Below are 15,976 nucleotides of genomic sequence, written 5' to 3'. Positions count from 1 at the left end.
TACTAGACCTTATGGTTGTTACGCCCCCTTTGTGTCTAGGGGCCTTTAGGTGGCATAACATAAAAAAAGTAAAGGTTTCGCTACCAAAGTTGACTGTAACAAAAAGCACCAAACGAATGTCTCCATAAAATATAACCAAATTTATTTACAAGTAAATAAACCACAGATAAGAACTAAAAGTGAAGCTAAGAGGCTTCAGGGTGAACCAAGGCCAAAATAACAAACAAAACCCCAACTAACTGAAACATGTATTCTTACCTGCAAATGAAAGAAAAGGGAAATCAAAGACAAAACTCTAACCTCCCTAACCTAACAAAAACAGGAGAAAACATGTACTAAACAAAATGGCGGTTCACCCCTACAGCTTCACTTAACATAACTATAAACCAAAAGACTAATCAGAGTGGGCACAGACAATACAAACTACGAAGAACTATGAATACAAAATACTAAAGTGCATCACACAACTAAACAGGTGGTGAAATACAAAACAGAATGGAGAAGAGGGCCAAGCTGCAGTGGAGACTGTTGCAGCAAGGCTCCCCTCCCACAGTGTGGAGGTCCATGGGGTGATTTAAGGCTGCCTCCTCCAGCTTTGGTCCAATTGGAGGCCACACCTTCATGAACCACACCTGCAAATAATAACAAACTAGCAGAAACAAAGATGCACAAAAACACAAAAGTCCCACTCTGATACAAAAATACACAAAACACAGAACAAACAGAACCAAACAAAACCAAATACGGCCACAGCCGTAACAATGGTGTTAACTTCTTTTTCGCGCCTGTCAAGATCTGCCACCAAGCTAAGATTTATGAATTTAAGGCTCTCATAGACTCTGGTGCTGAACAATGCCTAATCGATCAGCAATTAGTTAATCAGTTTTCTCTTCCCACTGAACTCCTTGTTTCGCCCATCAAAGCTGCTGGTCTGGGAGGTCAACACCTTTCCAGAATCACTCATCGTACTAAGCCCCTCCTATTCATCACGTCAGGTAATCATAGAGAATATTTACAGTTTTTCATCACCCAGACCCCCCAAACTCCTATAGTTTTGGGGTTTTCTTGGTTAAAATGTCACAATCCTCAGATCGACTGGCTTAACGCACGCATCGCTCATTGGAGCACCTTTTGTTTAGCCAACAGCTTACATTCCGCTGTACCCACCGTGTCACCCGTAGTTCCCAATATCACTGAAACCGCGGATTTATCTAAAATACCCCCCTGTTATCATGATCTCAAGTTGGTTTTCTGTAAAACCAAGGCCAGCGCCTTGACACCTCACAGACCCTACGATTTTGCCATAAATCTCATTAACGACATCACGCTACCCGAGGGCAAGTTGTACAATCTCTCCGGTCCCGAAAAGAAGGCCATGGAAGATTACATTCACGAAGCACTCGCTTAAGGCCACATCCAACCCTCCTCATCTCCTGTCGGTGCTGGTTTCTTTTTCGTAGAAAAGAAAGACAAAACCCTTCGTCCCTGTATTGATTATAGGGAATTGAACCAAATCACCGTCAAGGACAAGTACTCACTACCCCTGATTAATACAGTTTATGATTCCATCCAAGACGCCAGTATTCTCTCCAAACTTGACCTACGTAACGCATACCATTCGGTCCGTATTCGTGAGGGGGACGAGTGGAAGACAGCCTTTAACACCCCACTCGGTCACTACGAGTATCAAGTAATGCCTTTTGGACTCACTAATGCCCCAGCCATATTTCAAAGGCTGGTTAACAACGTCTTACGAGATTTCCTCAACCGTTTTGTTTTTGTCTATCTAGACGATATTCTTATTTACTCCTGTGATCTCGCCCAACATAAACATCATGTCCGCCTCGTTGTTGAAAGACTCCTCGAAAATCAGCTATTCGTCAAAGCTGAAAAATGCGAATTCCATGTATCCTCGATTCCCTTTTTGGGATACATCATCGAAGCTGGCAGTATTCGACCCGATCCGGCCAAATTAGCAGCAGTCCCTAACTGAGAGGTGCCGGATTCACGAAAGAAATTACAACAATTTCTTGGTTTCGCAAACTTCTATAGGCGCTTCATCCGCAATTACAATTTTATTGCCGCCCCTCCTTCCCAACTCACTTTCGTTCTCAAGCCTTATACTTGGAACCCTGACGCCGATGCTGCTTTCAAAATTACGATGTGGGCAATCGTGAGTTACTGGCAATAAAACTGGCTTTGGAAGAGTGGCGACACTGGCTGGAGGGGGCTGAACATCCGTTTATAGTATGGACAGACCACAAAAACTTGGCATACGTACGATCTGCCAAACGTCTCAACGTTTGCCAAGCCCGCTGTTGTCTGTTTTTCGACCGGTTTGACTTCATAATCACTTACCGTCCTGGCAGCCGTAATGTAAAACCGGACGCTCTCTCCAGGAAGTACAATCACACTGATTCTGACTCTCAATCCACCACTGTTCCCCCCACTTGCATTGTAGGGAACCTCACCTGGGACATAGAATCTAAGGTCCTGCAGGCCCAAGGTGAGGAACCCGACCACCCTCCATGTCCACCTGGAACTCTCTACGTGCCTTCGTCACTCAGGTCAGACGTCTTAATTTGTGGTCACTCCTCACGAATTGCATGTCATGGGGGCATTCGTAGGACACTCTCTCTAATTAAGAGACTTTTTTTTGGCCATCCATGGAAGGGGACGTTCGTGAGTACGTGGCTGCTTGTACTACCTGCGCCCGTTCCAAGACCTCTAATTCACCTCCTGCTGGTCATCTGAACCCCATATCTACTCCTAGCCGACCATGGTCCCATATAGCGGTCGACTTCGTCACCGGATTACCTCTGTCTCAGGGTCACACGGTCATCTTCACCATCATTGACCGTTTTTCCAAAGCCGCCCGTTTCATTCCCCTCGCACAACTACCCACTGCCACAGAGACTGCTGAAATACTAGTAGACCAAGTTTTTCGTCACAATGGAATACCCTCAGACATAGTTTCCGATCGGGGCCCACAATTCATTTCCTAGGTTTAGAAAGCATTCTGCAACTTTCTTGGCGCCACGGTCAGTCTAACCTCTGGCTATCATCCACAATCCAACGGTCAGGCGGAGAGGGCAAATCAAGAATTGGAGGCGGCACTCCGTTGCCTGACCGCTCAGAACAGCACGGATTGGTCCAAGTTTCTGGTTTGGGTGGAGTATGCTCACAACAATCATCCCTCCTCTGCTACAGGAATGTCTCCCTTCGAGGCCTCCCTTGGGTACTCACCACCTCTGTTTCCGTCAAAGGAACTCGATCTGGCAGTGCCCTCGGTCCAGCTCCATCTCCAGCGGTGCCAGCAGATTTGGCACCAGACCAGGGCGGCTCTCCTCCGCACCAAGGAGAGCAACTGCCAGATCGCAAATCGCCACAGGGTGGTGGGACCCATCTACCGTCCTGGTCAAAGGGTCTGGCTCTCGTCGAGGAACATTCCCATTCAGGCTACCTCCCGCAAACTGGCTCCCCGATTTATCGGACCCTACGCCATTGACCGGATAATCAACCCCACCTGTGCCCGCCTCAAGCTGCCCTCGGCTCTCAAGGTACATCCCACGTTTCACATTTCACAGATCAAGCCCGTTCACGAGAGCCCTCTGTGCCTGCCATCCGCTTCCCCACCGCCCGCCCGGGTCATTGATGGCGCTCCGGCATTCACGGTCAGTCGTATTTTGGACGTCCGGCGCCGTGGTCGTGGCTACCAGTTCTTGGTGGATTGGGAGGGATATAGTCCAGAGGAACGTTCGTGGATCTCCCGTTCCATGATTCTGTACCATTCCGTCATCTCGGATTTCTATCCTGCCCACCCGGACCGGCGTCCTGGACCGCCCGGTGGCGGTCGTTGAGGAGGGGGTACTGTCATGGTGCCTCTGCCAGCCCCACCCCTCTCTGCTCTTCTCTGGAGGATTCCCAGCTGTTGCCACTCACCTCGTCAGCCACTCTGCTCTGCTCTGGAGGATTCCCAGCTGCTGCCACTCACCTCTTTAGCCCTGGTGCCTTCTTAAGGAGATCCACAGCCAGTATTTGTCGCCAGTTCGTTGCTCCTCCATGGACTCAATCATCACAAGTGGTACCTGGGATTTCCTCCGGAACCACCTGTTCTATCCACGCTCTCCTCACCTGCCGTTCATGCCCTCTAAGCCTCCGCAGAAGCCCTCCAGCCACGCCTCGCCTTCCTGCCTCCTACCTGCAGTCTCGAGCCGAAGACATCACCTCTGGGAGATCACCTACAAGAACAAAATAAATCAAATTACTTACCTTATAACTCTCCTGTGCTCCTTCCGGGTTCCAGCATCTGGGTCTGTCTCAAAGCCTCGAATATCATGACAAAACAAGTGAAATACATACACAGAGAGCACAATGCTCTTTTTACCTCAGCAGGGGCCTCATTTATAAACGTTGGGTATGCACAAAAGAAGGCGTACGCCACTCTCTACGCAATAGTTGATATTTATAAAAAGCAAACTTGACAGGAAAATGTGCGGTCCTTCACGCAAGCTCTGACCCAGGCGTACGCACAAAAACGGGTGAAATGAGAAATGGCGACACCATCGGCAGATGGAAGAAACACGTGAAAGTGACAGTGTGTGCCAAATCGTGCTGGCATGTGCTGTGCTACACAATGTGGCACAGCTTAAAAACGTGCCTCTACCCCCTGGTGCCGATTGCTGTGTTGGCCCCGACCCTGAAACCCATCCCCACGCATCCCCACGCACCACAATGTTGAGCTTTTAATATTTTTTTTGTCCTCCATCCATGAATCCATTTTCTAAACCTGCTTCCTATTGTTCAGGGTTCAAGGTTGCTGGAGCTCACCCAGCTGGAGTGGAGCGAAGACGGAGTGTTAACAACCCTATCACTGGGTCAAATATGTCCTGTTGAAACTATTTTTAATCATTTTTTAAACATGTATATTTTAATCAAGGGAAATGATCACTTTTGAATAAATTCTGAGTTTCCTGGATTGTGGTGTCCAGGACTGTGCTGGGTTTGTGCCAACAGGTTGCTGGTTTAAGCTTAAGGAAAGTCACAACCACTGACTGTACAAGAGAACTGGACTGAGTGACCCTCTCCCCCCAAATGTACACACTGGCTCCAAAAAGCCAAAATTCCATAGACTTCTGTTGAGTAAATATACAACTATTGTTTATTCTTTTTGTCAGAATACCTATTCTGGCTCTGCTACCTTTCTTTTAACATGTTCTTGTTGATCTGATTTCTTTTTTATAATACTTTTTCTATATTGCAAGTTCTAAACTGGCCAATCAGATGCCTCAATAAAAGTATGTGGTCTCACATTGAACATTTGAAATACTTGATAACAGAAAATACCAGACAAAGAATGTCAAAGAACTGGATAACTTACTATGTTGTGGCCACCCTTGACCAAGTAAAGTAAAACACGACTACAGCTAAATCTGGCTTCATGAAAGCAAATATTTAAAAAATATTGTGGTGCTTCCAACCTGTGTGCCTTATAACATAAGCACATTTTTGTGATTTTCACCCTCACAGTTGAAATGCTTTTATTTACGTAAAATGTAGTTTTCCTTGAATTTTCATTTATTGTTTGTTTGCAGGGTGAACGTAGCCATAGTCTCCATTTAAGTTAGATGTCAATTAATCTTTACTGCTCTTAATTCCTCCAAAGCCAGATCCATGGACACAACAGGTGCTGTGTGTCAGTCAACAAGTGCTTGAATACACCTTCGCACAAAGCTCTGAACACTCCTCCCTCCCCAAGCACAGGTGTTGGACAATAAAAAGAGTGCAAAGTGTAAACAAGTCCTCTTTTAACCAGAAAGGAAACATAAAAAGCAGTTTGCAGAGTTTTGAAGCTGCTTTATTATTGCCTAGTAGCATATTGACACAGCTGCGGGCCCCACCTTCTTCCCATATTGCCTAAAGAAAAGAGGTTTGCTTGGCAGGTTGCACAATCTGTTATTTTGTAAGTTAAAGAAAATCCTAACAGCTTCAAGATATTGTGCAGAAGGCAGACAAAAACCCAACAAGCGTTTTTAAGCTCTAAAGGATTTTAGTCTTTTGTGAGTAGAAAATTAGACTTCTCTGTGTACAGATGCCTGCCTGTACATATGCATGCATGCAAGATGGTGTATCCTGTATATGTGTGGGTCTGACTGTGCGTGTGATCTTTGTATTCACTTTAGCAGCAGTTAAGCAGCACAACTGCTGCTTGAAAAAAGCTTAGGCCTCAAAAAGGGCTGGCTTACAATTCTAAATTCCTGACTAAAGGGCACAGAGAGAATCTAGCTCAGGGGTCGGCAACCTTTTTTACTCAAAGAGCCATTTGGGACCGCCCCTAATAAAAAACAAAGCACTCGGAGCCACAACCCGTTTTGACATCATTATATATACTATGCATGTATATATTATTCAAAGGTGCTCATTACGTCGATCGCGATCAACCTTCAATGACATGAGTGTTGATCGCGGGCCAGAAAAGATTAAAAAACAATTGCTTCTTTAAAATCCACCAGCCAATCAAAATCCTCACTGAGAAGTAAGGGACTTGATTGACATGTAGATTGGCCAATCGGACATCGTCTGAAGCATACTTCGCTGCAAATGCACATTATGTTCTTTAAAGGATGATACCGCGGCCGCGTGTGGCAGGAGCTACTGGTTCTGGTCTGATCGCTGCATGGAGCGATGTGTTTATCAATGCATGGTAGACACTGAGAATGTGGAGAGATCAGGTTTATTGTTTTGAAGAGTTCTACTTGGTAATCATGTTTCCATATTTGAGTTCATAAAATCATCCCAGAGAAAGTATCTGCTTCAACTCCGGCAGGGAAAGCTGCGTCTCAATCTGACGCCCGTGTTTGCATCTCTCTGACAGAGTTTGAAGCCAAAGACCCTCCTCCGCCTCTCTACCTGCTTTTCCTCTCTACCTGTTCACCTGTTCACATCATCTGCAGCTGAGAGTTGGTTTCCCGCGCGCTCCCGGTGTGTCCTACACAGAGAGCGCAAAATACGGTAGTCGAGGCGCTCCAGCGCAGCACACGGATGAAAGAGCCGGACGCAGGTTATAGCGGGGATAGAGCGGGTTAAGCAAATGAATGGAAGAAGGCGGCCCGCTGAAGAAATATTCAATATTGTACACATTTTATTATTAGTCTGAACTTTCTTTTATTTAGAAAAATCTTTTATTTTATCAGTCCAGTACGGAAAAAAAACATCAACAAAAGCTGTGCTGGGCGGTTTTTGGCTGGGTCTGGCGGTTTTCAGAGGACTTTTGGGCTGGAAAACTGTGACTCTATCTGGCAACGCTGGCGCGAACTCTCAGTCTGTCATCAGCGAGTTGGTCTCTGCCCCGCGGTACGTCAAGTTCCCGGCAGAAGATCGGAGTGTTTATTGAAGCCGCCCCGCGTGCCTCTCCCTGCTATCAGCTCTGCAGGTCTCGCCCGATAAATACAAGCTCATTACGAAGCTGTTTTTTACGTGGCACTCGCTTCGTGCAGAGCCAGCAGCACCTTGAAATGCCATGAAAAATGAAAAAACTAAAATAAAATTTAATTATTATAAAATACTCATTATTTTCCAAAGTCACAGGGAGCCACAACAGATGGATGAAAGAGACACATGTGGCTCCGAAACCATGGGTTGCCGACCCCTGATCTAGCTGAAGTTGAGCTGATAAAGAAGACTCTTTAGAAACAACTCCTGCGCATTTCACAGATGTGTTGCTCCGTTTTTTGGTGAAACATGATTTTGAGAGAAAAATTTAAAAATCAATATAATGAAAGTTCTTTTTAGTTGAAATGTCAGACGTTGGAAGACCGATTCCATACTCCTTCTTGACACCCAGGACATGTTGGTTTGATTGATTTTTTTTGCAACACGATTCTTAATGCTGTAGTAGAGCTGGTTAGGTGTCCATTTTTTATTTATTTTTTGGTCAGATATCCAGTTTTTTCTTCTTTGTTTTTGTTGTTGTTTTTTTTTTTTTTTTTTTTTTTGGAGAAGCAACTTTTTTTATATGCTGAACTGACTAGATTGGATTTTAAAAAGAAAAACTGCCTCAACACAGCCATTGCAAAACCAAAAAAAAGACAATTTTAGTGTAAATCTCTTAATACTGTCATTATATTGTACTTATTAACCAGTCCCTTAAAAAACAAAACTCCTCACTAGTGTTACATGTTCTTTCCCCTAAATATATAAGCTGAAAGGGTTTTTTGTCCCATGTAACAAAGGTTCTCAAAGAACAGGATTAGCTGTTAGCTTTAGATTTTTTCATCTTGTGTGTAATTTTGTTCAGAAATGTCTCACTGCACCCCTGCTGTTATTTATGCTAGACAACATGACTGCAAAACAGGATAAAAAGCTTGCAGCTTTGGATACATGTATGCCATTATTTTGCTTAGGCCTTTATTTGATATACATTTAATATAAAATATTTGCACCCGCACTGTCACACCACAGATGTTGCCACATGTTTTTTCTGTCATTAAAAACTCAAAAGCCCCAATCATTAAAACTATTGCTCATGCAATACTGGCCATCAACAGTGCAGATTTTAGATTAGAACCAACCATCCAGCGGTTTTCTGAATGCTCAGCTAATGCCTATTACAGAATTCTGTGATAACATGACCTAGATGACAGAGAATTTTCATAGTTGGCTATGACAACCTGCCCACATCTGAATATTCTTGTTTTGTTATGTACTTGAAATGCCACATAAGTGAGACTTGATGTCTTGACTGACCAATGTTCAAAGTTAAACCCCCATTAGTTGTCGATCGCCCATTACACATTTATGTATGGAATTACATTAATATTTTTCTTATTTCTTATGTCATATCATGACAGAACGAACTGGCCAAAACGCTGACCCAGCTGACCCGGAAGATCTTCGTCTGACCGTCTCCCAACAAGGACTATTTTTGGAACTTCTATACAGTGCCATCTCTCGCATCACCACCGTCCAAGAGGATCTGATTTCACGAATCAAAGGTATCACACAGACTCTCATAGAACTAACCGGGCAATCGGCTAATTCCTTAGCCGCTGCTCAAGTCCCCGCTTCCGGCAACAACGCCGCTTCCGTTTCCGCCTACACCCCGGAAAATGTCCGTCTACAGCTGGAACCTTTCTACGGTGATGTTGAAACCTGTGGAGGGTTCCTACTGCAGTGTCAACTCATTTTCCAGTAGGCCCCCAGGTACTACCAAGCCGATCACAGCAGAATTTCCCTGATTGTTAACTCTCTTCGCAGCAAGGCGCTACAATGGGCCCAAGCTTTTCTGACCTCTCATCCCATCACTCACCTCCCTTTCGACTGCTTCATAGGGGAATTCCGGCTTGTATTCAACCAACCTCGAAAGCAGGAAGAAGCCGTCCGGCGGTTACTGAGTCTCAAACAAGGTAACCGCCCGATAAGCAACCATCTTATTGACTTTCGTATTTTAGCGGTCGAAGCAGGTTGGCCAGATCCCGCATTAAAAGGGATTTTCTATCAATCACTGAATGAACAGATCAAGGACCACTTATGTTCTCAGCCAGAAGCAGACACCTTTGAAGACCTTGTCTCTGCTGCACTGAGATCCGACGTCCGGCTGCAAGAACGCCTCGCGGAGCAAAAACGTAAGCCACCGCCTCCCCCGGCTAATCCCGCTCCTCCCGTATATGTGGTTCAACCATCCAGCCGGGAAACACCAGTCAATAGTTATGAGAAACCCATGCAAATCGGTCATTCTAAGCTAACCCCCGAAGAAAGACTAAAACGTTGCGACGAGGGGTTATGTTTCTATTGTGGCCGGGTTGGACTTAAGGTCTCTCAATGCAGCGCTCGTTTAAACTCCCGAACCCCCCGTTAGATGACAGGCCACGGGGGGAAATTTCTGAACTCGCCCAAAGTTCCAAGTTTTTATTTGTTCCTGTCAAGATCAGTCATAGAAATCAGGTTTTCGAACTCAAGGCTCTCATAGATTCCGGGGCTGAACACAGCCTTATAGATCAACATCTCGTTCAGGATCTCTCGCTCCCTGTTGAAACTCTCGCCAATCCTGTTAAAGCTCCCGGCCAAGTGGGCAAGCAACTCACTCACATTACTAAGCGCACCAGTCCCGTTCTCATTCTTACCTCTGGTAATCACCGTGAATACCATCAGTTCTTCGTTACACAGTGTCAGCAAACACAGATAATCCTGGGGTTTTCGTGGCTCCAAATTCAGAATCCTCACATTGAATGGAGCTCACCCCGGATCGCTAACTGGAGCACCTATTGTTTGGCTAACTGTGTGCATTCCGCCATGCCCATCCCCAACGTTCCCGACTCAGCCCAGGATAAAGAAATTGACCTTTCTAATGTACCGGCCTGTTACCACGACCTTCGTACTGTTTTCTGTAAATCTAAAGCCAGTGCCCTGCCGCCCCATCGACCTTATGATTGCTCCATCGAGCTGTTGAACGGTGCAGCCCTCCCCAAAGGAAAGTCATATAATCTCTCGGGACCCGAAAAGGTCGCAATGGAAAACTATATTCAAGAAGCCCCTTCCCAGGGTCAAATCCGCCCTTCGTCCTCCCCTGTCGGTGCGGGATTTTTCTTTGTGGAAAAGAAAGATAAGTCTTTGCGGCCATGCATTGATTTCGGCGAGTTAAACCAAACAACAGTCAAAGAAAAATATTCTCTGCCCTTAATTGACTCCGTGTTTGACTCAGTCCAGCAAGCTAAGATCTTCTCAAAAGTTGACCTCCGTAACGCTTATCACCTTGTGCGTATACGTGTGGGGGACGAATGGAAAACGGCATTCAACACCCGGTTAGGGCATTATGAAAACCTGGTTATGCCGTTCTGACTCACCAACGCCCCGCCGTGTTTCAACATCTTGTTAATGATGTCCTTCGGGACTTCTTAAACAGATTTGTTTTCGCTTACTTGGACGAAATACTCATCTACTCCACTGATCCCTCTCAACATGAACATGATGACCGCCTAGTCCTTGAAAGGTTACTAGAAAACCAGTTACATGTCAAAGCCGAAAAGTGTGAATTTCACATATCTACCGTCCCCTTTTTGGAGAACATTATCGAGTCAGGCAACATCCGTCCAGATCCCGCGAAGATTGAGGCTGTCACCCAGTGGGAAGTTCCCCAGACTCGGAAAAAACTCCAACAGTTCCTTGGGTTCGCCAACTTCTATCGCCGTTTTATCCTGCAGGACAGAGCACTTTAAGAACTCATTTGTCCCTACAGCTATCAGGCTGTTTAATGAACCTGCCTGATATGAACTGATATTATTTTGTGAACTGTCTTTTTACTGTTGTTTGTTGTGTGTTTTGCTACCGGACACCTGAATTTCTCCTTTGGGAGATTTATAAAGTTTATATCTATCTATCTATCTATCTATCTATCTATCTATCTATCTATCTATCTATCTATCTATCTATCTATCTATCTATCTATCTATCTATCTATCTATCTATCTATCTATCTATCCGTAATTACAGCAGCATAGCAGCTCCCCTCACACAACTCACCTCCACCAATAAAGCTTACTCCTGGAATCCTGCGGAAGACGCTGCGTTCAAGAAACTCAAGTCCCTTTTCGTTTCAGCTCCCATTCTCATCCAACCTGACGTCACCAAACAATTCATCAATCTTGGATTCTGGAGTGGGGGCAGTCTCGTCTCAACGGGAGGAGGGCTCAGGGAAGCTCAAACCATGCGCTTTCTTTTCCCGTAAATTAAGTCCGGGAGAACAAAACTACGATGTAGGTAACCGTGAGCTATTGGCCATCAAGCTAGCACTGGAAGAATTGCGCCACTGGCTGGAGGGAGCAGAACAACAATTGATAGTGTGGACTGACCACAAGAACCTCGCTTATCTCCGTAGCGCTAAGCGCCTCAACTCCCGTCAGGCCCGGTGTTGTTTATTTTTCGACCGTTTCCATTTTTCTATCACATAACGTCCAGGCAGACGTAATATCAAGCCCGATGCTCTGTCTCGCAAATACACCACCTCTGACTCCCCCATTCTATCTACATCATGTTTTATTGGCAACCTCACCTGGGAGATCGAGAGCAAGGTCCAGCTAGCTCAAGGTGAGATTCCTGCTGGCACCTCCTGTCCTTCTGGCACTCTCTATGTCCCCGATTCCCTCAGGTCTGAGGTCCTCGCCTGGAGACACACGTCCCGCATCGCCTGCCACGGGGGGTTTACTGGACCATCCGACTCCTCAAACGTCGTTTCTTCTGGCCCACGTTGGAGCGTGATGTCAAGGAGTACATCGCGGCCTGTAGCACCTGCCCCCGTTCAAAGTCCTCCAACCGGCCCTCCTCTGGACATCTGTTGTCCTTGCCCACGCCAAGCCGTCCCTGGTCCCACATCGCTGTGGATTTTGTTACTGGGCTGCCACCGTCCCAGGGCCACACGGTAATCATTACTGTCATTGACCGATTTTCGAAAGCCGCTCAATTCATTCCCCTGCCTCAGTTACCCTCTGCCACGGAGACGGCTGACGCCCTCATCCACCACATCTTCTGTCATCATGGGATACCCAGTGACATCGTGTCCGACCGTGGACCGCAATTCACCTCTCAAGTATGGAAGGCATTCTGTTCCGACCTCGGAGCCTCGGTCAGTCTGACTTCCGGGTACCATCCTCAATCGAATGGACAGGCAGAGCGGGCTAACCAAAAACTAGAGGCGGTTTCTGGTTAAACTCACTTTAAAAGAGAGTTTATGGGCCGCCCTCGGAGCCACGGTCAGTCCCATAAATTAAATTAATGGGGCGATAGCTTGAAGGACTTGTGGGATCTTTCTCTGGTTTTAGAAGAATGATTATACTGGCTGACTTCATGTTAGGTGGTAGTGATTGGGTTTTCTTGATAAATCTGACCATTTTATAAAAGGTTGGTGCCAGCTGCTCCCAGAATTCTTTATAAAACTCACCAGGAAAGCCGTCAGGGCCTGGTACTTTACCGTTAGGCATAAGTAACAGAGCTTCATGAAGTTCAGACGGGAGCGGTGAGCCTAAGTTTGTAATTTGATCCTTATTTAACCTGGGTAGGTTAACACTACCACTGTACCACTTGATTGGCAGACAGAGGTGTTGGTTCCCCTTTTTAAGAAGGGAGACCGGAGGGTGTGTTCCAACTACCGGGGAATCACACTCCTCAACCTCCCTGGGAAAGTCAATGCCAGGGTACTGGAGAGGAGAGTCCGTCCAATAGTCAAACCTCAGAACAACAGTGCAGTTTCCTTTCTTGTCATGAAACAGTGGACCAGCTCTACACCCTCTTTAGAGTGCTGGAGGGTTTGTGGGTGTTTGCTCATCCAGTCCATATGTGTTTTGTGGATTTGGAGAAGACGTTCGACCGCATCTCCTATGATATCCTGTGGAGGGTGCTCCGGTAGTATGGGGTCCGAGGAGCCTTACTGAGTGGTGTCTCTGTATGACCGGAGCAAGAGCTTGGTTTGCATAGCCGGCAGTAAGTCAGACTTGTTCCCGGTGCATGTTGGACTCCGGCAGGGCTGCCCTTTATCACCGGTTCTGTTCATAGTTTTTATGGAAAGAATTTGTAGGCGCAGCCAGGGGCCAGAGGGTGTCTTGTTTGGAGACCAAACTGTGCTCTTTGCACATGATGTTGTCCTGTTGGCTTCATCAAGCCTGGACCTGCAGCGTGCATCGGGGCGGTCTGTGGCCGAGTGTGAAGCAGCTGGGATGAGGGTCAGCACCGCTAAATCTGAGTCCATGGCTCTCGAACGGAGAAAGGTAGTTTGTCATCGCTCGGTGGGTGGAGTGTCCCTGCCCCAGGTGGGGGAGTTTAAATATCTTGGGGTCCTGTTCACAAGTGAGGGAAGACCGGAGCGTGTGATTGACAGGCTGATCGGAGCAGCGTCCGTAGTTATGCGGTCGCTGTATCGTTTCATTGTGGAGAAGAGAGAGCATGTCCCACTGGACGGAGGCCCCTGGGAGGACCCAGGTTCTCCGCTGCGAGCTCCTACACCTGCTGCGGGCTGAACTCCGAAGAAAGATTCTCGCAGGCCGTGAAACTATTTATGGAGAATCTCCAGCAGGTTTAAGCGGCAATCAAGGCTGAAGAGCTTATTATCTATAAAATACAGGATATCGCTCATGCTGCTGCCTGGAGAGTGTTTGGAGGAAGGAGTGGTGGTGCTGGTGTTCCCCATAACACAGGTATTATAACACTCCTTGATATATTTCTCCAGGTCCTCCTGGCTGACAAAAGTTTATCAATCTTATCAGATTTTGTTAATATTCTGGATTATATTGATATGATGGCATAATCAAACTGAACCAAAACGTTTGTTCAGCTACTTACGCGCCGCCAAGTTTGTTCACCACACTTGTCTCATCGGGTTCTGCAAAACTACAGCATGCTCAACCATGGGATATCGCAGATTTAATTCTCGCCATGTGTCGAAGTGTCCTTGGTTAAGACACTGAACCCCACATTACTCCTGGTGGTTATAGGTTGACGCCTTTGTTTAGCAATAGGGCTATAGTAAGTATGCTCCAATTGACATTCAAAAACCAGTGGGTAATGTGACATCACATTTATCTCATAAAAACATTGCCCCTGCCCCCTCCAGAGTCTCATGTCACTTTAGCCCAGTCTTCATGCTGTCTTTGGTGAAGTGTGGTGCTAATCCCCTTTAATTTATTTAGCTCCAGTTTTTAAACTACCATAACTTTCCTAATATTTATGCAAATGAAGTAAGTCAAAAAGATTCTGAAGTGGAGAACAGCAGTTTTGCACCTTTACTAAGATCAATTGTTGCACATTGGTGCAAATGTACTACGGTAATGTGTTGCATAACAGTCGCAAAGGCGATATGCAAAACCATTCTTATCCGCATCAGAGTTAGCTGATTTATATTGTAACTCTGCACAAGTGAATGTTTGGTCAGCTTTCCTACATAGTTGTTGATGCATCACTCCTGATTAATCAAATACACTATAAAGACACAAGGTTACCTTTTTAACTTATTTTAAAGATTATCACATCGAGGCAAACAAACTCATCACTAGCTTGGCACGTTTAAGAATAAAAAACTAGCTGTGCATCATTTTGATTTTATAAAGAAGTTTTCCAGACAAATAAGTGGTAAAATCAAAACTTCATAGTTTTAAAAACTGAGGCGGAAACCATTCAAGTGTACTCTTGTCTGAGTCCATTTGAATTTATCTGCTGGTAAATTAGGGCATTGTGCAAGGAAAAAGTGAAGCATTCCCCATAAAATCCATACACAGAAACGCACTGTAAAATAGGCCACAGAACAGGTTGCTAAGCCCCAAACCATACCACAGCCAGATATAAAATTGTGTGGGTGTGTGTGTGGGTGTGTGTGTGAGAAACAGAGAGAGAGAGAATTCACTCCAAAGTGTGTGCTCTACACCAGTGGTCCCCAACCACCGGGCCATTTGGGACACTTGGCACTGGGACGCACAGAAAGAAAAAATAATTTCCATTTTATTGTTTTTTACGAAAAAAACGTTTTATTTTGAAAAGTGACCCGATTTTGTCTGTTACATCCGTCACACTTAACCCACGTCAAAGTCGCGACACCAAACATCACGTGATACACCCCGATGTTGCTCTTGTGATGTTCTGTTGTTGGTGTGACTTTACGAGGACACCGCTAATAAAGTTGCACATGATTACACAGTGGATTTACGTTCATTATTATTATTGTTATTATTATTACTAAAGAGAAAATACCACCCCAGGTCCACGGTAAATGTGTTTTGCGTTGCACCTCAACTCCCCACACACACACACACACACACACACACCGGTCCACGGTAAACGTGCCTTGCGTTGTACTGGTCCGCGGTGACAAAAAGGTTGGGGACCACTGCTCTACACTGTGGTTGGATTCCCCGGCTACATTTATTAAGGTTTTTTCTGGTTAGATCATGGCCAAGGAAACCAAAAAATACATACAGGGAGCAGAATTTAGGGTTTTATT

Source organism: Oryzias latipes, chromosome 3 (genome assembly GCF_053564925.1).
Source record: "Oryzias latipes strain Hd-rR chromosome 3, Olatipes_Hd-rR_3.1".
NCBI lineage: Eukaryota > Metazoa > Chordata > Actinopteri > Beloniformes > Adrianichthyidae > Oryzias > Oryzias latipes.
This window is presented reverse-complemented; position numbering follows the sequence as displayed.